At 43.2% G+C, this 6067-nt stretch overlaps 1 long non-coding RNA gene across 4 annotated transcripts; it reads right to left on the bottom strand.

Moving 5' to 3' along the window:
* Positions 1–601: 601 nt before the first annotated feature.
* Positions 602–5628, bottom strand: LOC119302588. Of its 4 annotated transcripts, XR_005147657.1 has the most exons (5): positions 5474–5628; positions 5017–5093; positions 4051–4358; positions 1111–1167; positions 602–973 (listed from the first exon to the last, which is right to left on the bottom strand). It is a non-coding gene; the product is annotated as an uncharacterized LOC119302588 (long non-coding RNA). The 4 variants fall into 4 exon arrangements; XR_005147659.1 differs by having other exon boundaries at positions 602–1167; positions 5017–5100; XR_005147656.1 differs by having other exon boundaries at positions 602–1167.
* Positions 5629–6067: the final 439 nt, after the last annotated feature.

Here is a 6067-nt window from a genome sequence, read left to right as displayed (position 1 = left end):
CGAGTTCGATTAACTGTAGCGCTCTTTTTTGACCTTCCGAAAAACAAGAAAAACAAGAATGAAAAAATAGAATGTGCCGGCCCAGTTTGGACTGCTGCATGCGCCCGTTTGCAAATTGCACTATAACGGGCGCCTGCAGCGCCAAATAGGAAATGCCCCCTGATGGTGGGTTGTTCGTCCGTACATGCTACAATATCCTTTCCCTTGGAACGTTGTGTTTGTCCAGTTCATACTCCATCCCCGGCGCTCTTTTTTGACCTTTCAAAAAACAAGAAAAACAAGAATGAAAAAATAGAATGTGCCGGCCCAGTTTGGACTGCTGCGGGCGTTCGTTTGCAAATTGCACTGTAACGGGCCCCTGCAGCGTCAAATAGGAAATGCCCCCTGATGATGGTTTGTTCGTCCGTACGTGCTACAGTATCCTTTCCCTTGGAATGTTGTGTTTGTCCGGTTCATACTCCATCCCGGGACGTGCACTTGCCATTAATGGGATGCAGCCGGGGGAAACGGGAAAGCTGGACGATCCCCTGCACGCCCGTCTTCTGCAACAATCCTGTGTGCATCGTCCACTCCTGCCATGCTACAATATCCTTTCCCTTGGAACGTTGTGTTTGTCCAGTTCATACTCCATCCCCGGCGCTCTTTTTTGACCTTTCAAAAAACAAGAAAAACAAGAATGAAAAAATAGAATGTGCCGGCCCAGTTTGGACTGCTGCGGGCGTTCGTTTGCAAATTGCACTGTAACGGGCCCCTGCAGCGTCAAATAGGAAATGCCCCCTGATGATGGTTTGTTCGTCCGTACGTGCTACAGTATCCTTTCCCTTGGAATGTTGTGTTTGTCCGGTTCATACTCCATCCCGGGACGTGCACTTGCCATTAATGGGATGCAGCCGGGGGAAACGGGAAAGCTGGACGATCCCCTGCACGCCCGTCTTCTGCAACAATCCTGTGTGCATCGTCCACTCCTGCCGTGCTGCGTGCCGCGGCAGGTTGTAGCTGTGTCAGGCAGGCAGGCAAACAGTAGTAGTACTCCACTCGCAACTTGTTGGAAAACAGCGAAGCCCGCCGCCCGGGCTGCCGCCGTCTGGCAGAGCACACTCGATAGCTCACCTTGGCTCTGGTCGCGGCTAGTTGCTCCGCGCGGCGATCGAACGTGCCGGGCTGCACCTGCACGTCGTCGCTATTTTTTTTAAAATACTATATTTTTATTAATTTACAGAAATAATACGCTGATTAATTATTATTTTTAAAAGTTATATAAACGTAATGCATGTTAAAATTTTCATGTATAGAAAAAATAGCTAGTAACAATCGGATAATAATTGATGCCCACTTTACTTGCAATGTAATTTGATAAAAAAATTAGACGATGTATACATAGAAATCAATGATCCAACTATTAATCTGTTACAAATAAGATCAATGTCAGAATATTGTCTTTAGCATCATTCGCACGATATTTGAGCAAATATAATAAAAACTTCTTTCTCAACTCATAACCATCCAGCACAAGCAATATATCTACCTAGTATGAGTACTTTATGTGGAAGGTTTAAAAATATGCAACGGAGAATACTCATCGTGCAAACCGGGTGAACCAATTCTTTATTATTTCATGAGGGCATAAAATCAACAACAAAATAGTCAGACACGTCCTTGCAATTTCCTAAATTAATATTATCTTGAATGTGGTGCTAACAAAAATAAATGCATGTATCTTGCATGTTATGATAATAAAATATATAAATTTATCCATTCATGCTCATTGGAATACCAACAAAAATATATTTTGTAATTTAGATATGTCGGAGTTTCAGCCGGGATGCGCAATTTTGAGTGCATCGTTGAATTGCCTCGCAAAATCTTGTAATTTCACTAAATGACTCAGAGTTTTAATCTCTGGCGACTATGATGTATGGATAGGGTCTAAAATATACACACGGTGTACAAGTTTGTTGCTGAAGTACAATATGTATCGGTCGATGAATGCATATAGAAAATAAATCCACAAGTGGTATATATTAGAAACCATAAATCATGAAACAATGGACAAGAGACCTTACTTAACAAGTCACCCCAAGCATGCTATCAAACAGTGTTGCCAACATTTGAATATTTGGCTTCACGCAGAACTCTCTCTCCTCACATCCGCGCGTCCGCGCCTTTCCCCGCCGCCTCCCTTCCATCGTTGGTGTGGCGAATCGTCTTCACCCTTTCATGGCATCGGTTGACCCATCCTATCCCTGCCATCCCCCCCTCCCCCGGTCGAGCCTGTACCATGTCGTCCCCATAGCCTACCTTCTCTCAATGGTGTCGCCCACATCCTCCTCTCCCCGCTATGGCATCGTTGGCCTCCTTCTCTGATGGCAACCCCTCCCGCCACCACATCAGCATGGAGCCCATGCGCTCGCCAATCAGGCATCCTGGTCAGCTGGATCCTATTGTTCGGTGCAGAAAGGCTCGCTGCTGACGGCGCTCTCGTCTCTACAACTGGCACAAAGGTGTGACGCGGCGAGGAGGGATGACGCACGCATCGTTTACATGAGGCACAATGGTGTGGCACAACGAGGTGGAGAGACGGCACCCTCATCGTCAACATCGAGCACGCCGATGTGGCGCAGTGAGGAGGAATGGCACCCTTGTTGTCTAAATCATGTCGTGTGTTTTTTCCGCCACAAGTCTTCGTCTTGTCTTCGTCATCTCATCTCCTCCCATAACTCGACTTGCCTCCAATCCAAGTCTCTCTGCTATAGCATGCAGTTTTTCATCACATCCTAAATATATCCCCATTCCATTGTGCATGCCCTACTTCCTCCCTGACGCGTGTCTTCTTCGCACTAACTTTATTTGCTCTGTTGGCAATGCAGATGTCACTTCGCAACAATTAGCAGCCCCTTGATGCATCAATATATGAATATATACAATATTAGATGATGAGGGTTATATGATACGATGAGATTTATGGCACTACATTGGGTGTAATACCCATGCGTTGCCAAATCCTATATATTTAAGAAGTTCACCCCCACTACTTGATTTATCTCAACATGTAGCATAGACACCTCAGCATCTAATCACATCGAGCCACGTCATATCTCATGCAGTCCCACTCAAGCCCACCTCCTCGGGCCTGACCTATAAACTCCATCATCAATTATTTTATTTTTCCTATTTGTTTGCGGGGCTATGCTTGCCTCTACTGTACTCTCATCCAGCAGTTCCGTAAGCCTAACAGTCAAGACTCAACGCCAGCCGTCTAGCCCGAAATTGTTTGCTCTTCCGCTTCTGAAACAGACGACGCACTTTCCTAGCCCATATACATCGTCTCACCTCCCCACAAAAATTTCTCTCCAACCAATAAACGGTGGTCCACACATCTCATCTTCCGTCCTATCGATAAGGTGCAGCCGACAGAGATGATATTCAGCGCGCAACCTCATGCTCACGCCAAGATGGGCCTTGATGATGCACCTGAACGATAGCGCATCGCCGGCGGCGCCTTGGCTTTTGCCCGTTGCCAAATAAACACTAACGAAGGAACTAACGAAGGAAGCCAAGTAAATGCTCGTTAGTTATACCATGGAGCAAACCACTCAAGTGCTTCTTGGTAATAAAATCCCTAAAGAGAATTTACTATAATTGTAGACGTGTACCACTTCATCTTTGACAATTTCCTTCTGAACCCATATTGAGCTAGATCTCTCTGACAACATATGATAAATATTGTTTTGGCAGTACATGCTGCATGCTTGTGGTTCCAAAAAAATGATAGATTATATGGCACTACAATGTTGCATTCTTATATTATCACGACACATGTTGGTATTATACATAAAAGATTAATTGACAGTTAGCCTGCATTTAAGAATCAAGATTTGTCCCTGCTAAAATGTGAATAACTAATTATATCTCACCATTTTGAAATCAACACAGAAACCGCATTGTAAATTTGAGAAATGGTAGTTATGCAGCAATCAGTAAGCTAACAGATTTAACTAAATTGATGACTGAAGTCTGAAAAATGAGAATATATATATTTAACTGAATTACCAATGGCCTTAGGTTGCAATATGGTATCCTGGGCTGTACAAAAAGTGCAAGTAGTGCAGTCCTTTGGCCAACCCCGCCGCAATCCTATTCTTGGTGTCCCAAGTATGTCACCGCTAAATAAAAAATTGTTCGTCTAACTGAGACAATTTATGTATGCAACAATACACATTTATAAGAAAATATACCCAAATTAAACTATACAAGATTCACCTTATGCTAGGAAAGAGCTTTTCCTTATTGTTTATATGGCTCTTGTAAGGAAGGAACAAACTTTCCTCTCCAGATCTCTATAAGTGATCCGAGCATACCTTCCAACAAAGCATAGATAAAACTTAAAAACCCTGTAATTTTTCGAACTCCTTAAATAGAAAAAACAAGAAACGCTGTCAATGTTCAACTAAATATTTGTTGTTTTGGTAAACTTCAGAGAACAGGGCATGCTCATGACAGGGACTATGTGATGCCAACACCAACAGACATCTGACATAGTTAATGAACTCTAGTAGAAGCGTTGATCAAAAGGAAGATAATCTGGAGTTCAGCTATATTCTTATAAGTACCTTCTAACCTCACAGAATCTAGAATGTACATTGGTAAGAAATCTTGGACATTATATCCTGAGTTATATAAATCAGCTCATAAGGAATAACGACTGGGTGAGTTGTAAAATTAGTTGTGGTATATTTGCAACAGAGAGCGTCATGGCTGCCTCGACATAAGGCGGCAAATAGGATTTCATTACAAATCCTGAAACTCACTTTTGGGTTCTAATTATTTAATCCTTTCTATGAAACACAAAAACAAACAAATGAACCATTTATTATTTGGGAGTGTCGAAACCAAACTATATACTATCCATGGCCATATGGCAAACCATCAGTTAGAGCATTTCAATCAACTATAACAACAGAATGTACAAGTGTGTATAAGTAAGAACCTTGGTAGAACAGATGTCTGCGTAACTACCTCAACATATGTGCAGCACTAAGTCATGGTAGAATTATATGATTACTTCATGTGTTAACTTCCTCGACACTCTTATCCTGTAATCTAAATCTCAATGAGCATTTGCTGGTTCAGCCACAACCATCCATCAAAATACACGAGATAAATGCAGATAATAATTTATATCCTTGATCTACTGAGGATATCTATACAGACTAGACCTTCATGTTTTACCAAATATGAAGTCTGATTTTCGTGGAATATTCATGTTGGTGGAAGCACTTCATTTTCAACAAAATACAGAAGATACAAAACCAACCTTACTTAACCTAACGTTATCCCCTAGGCCTCCCTCTGTAAATTTTAGTTTGACCAAAATGATGATGTTATCCACAGTCATACTACCCAAGAACAATTGGATGTTCTACAGAGAAGCTATGCATTACAGAGGAAAGGTTTAGTTTTTAGAAAGCCACACCTCCGTCAGCCCCGGCTGTCCTCCTGGCACCTGGGAGCGGGTATCCTGTATGTATAAGGTGTCGTTTCTTCTCTTCCCTGTAAGCCTCTGCCTCGGCTCTCCAGCCTTCTCGCCCTCCTCCTCTGACCGGCGGCAACCTCCTTGTGCATCATCTCACCCACTGTGACGCCCTCGATTCAATCGTACACTAATCATGCACGCAAATGTGTACGACCAAGATCAAGGACTCACGGGAAGATATCACAACACAACTCTAGACACAAATTAAAATAATACAAGCTTTATATTACAAGTCATGGGCCTCGAGGGCTCGAATACATAAGCTCGAATACACAAGAGTCAGCGGAAGCAACAATATCTGAGTACAGACATAAGTTAGACAAGTTTGCCTTAAGAAGGCTAGCACAAAAGCATCTACGATCGAAAAGGCAAGGCCTCCTGCCTGGGAGCCTCCTAACTACTCCTGGTCGTTGGCGTCCTCCACGTAGTAGTAGGCACCCTCGGGGTTGTGGTAGTCGTCGTCAAAGGTGGCGTCTGGATCCTGGGCTCCGACATCTCTGGTTGCATCAACCGGAAAGAAGAAGAAAGGGGGAA

This window comes from Triticum dicoccoides, chromosome 5A (genome assembly GCF_002162155.2).
Source record: "Triticum dicoccoides isolate Atlit2015 ecotype Zavitan chromosome 5A, WEW_v2.0, whole genome shotgun sequence".
Classification (NCBI taxonomy): domain Eukaryota; kingdom Viridiplantae; phylum Streptophyta; class Magnoliopsida; order Poales; family Poaceae; genus Triticum; species Triticum dicoccoides.
This window is presented reverse-complemented; position numbering and strand designations above follow the sequence as displayed.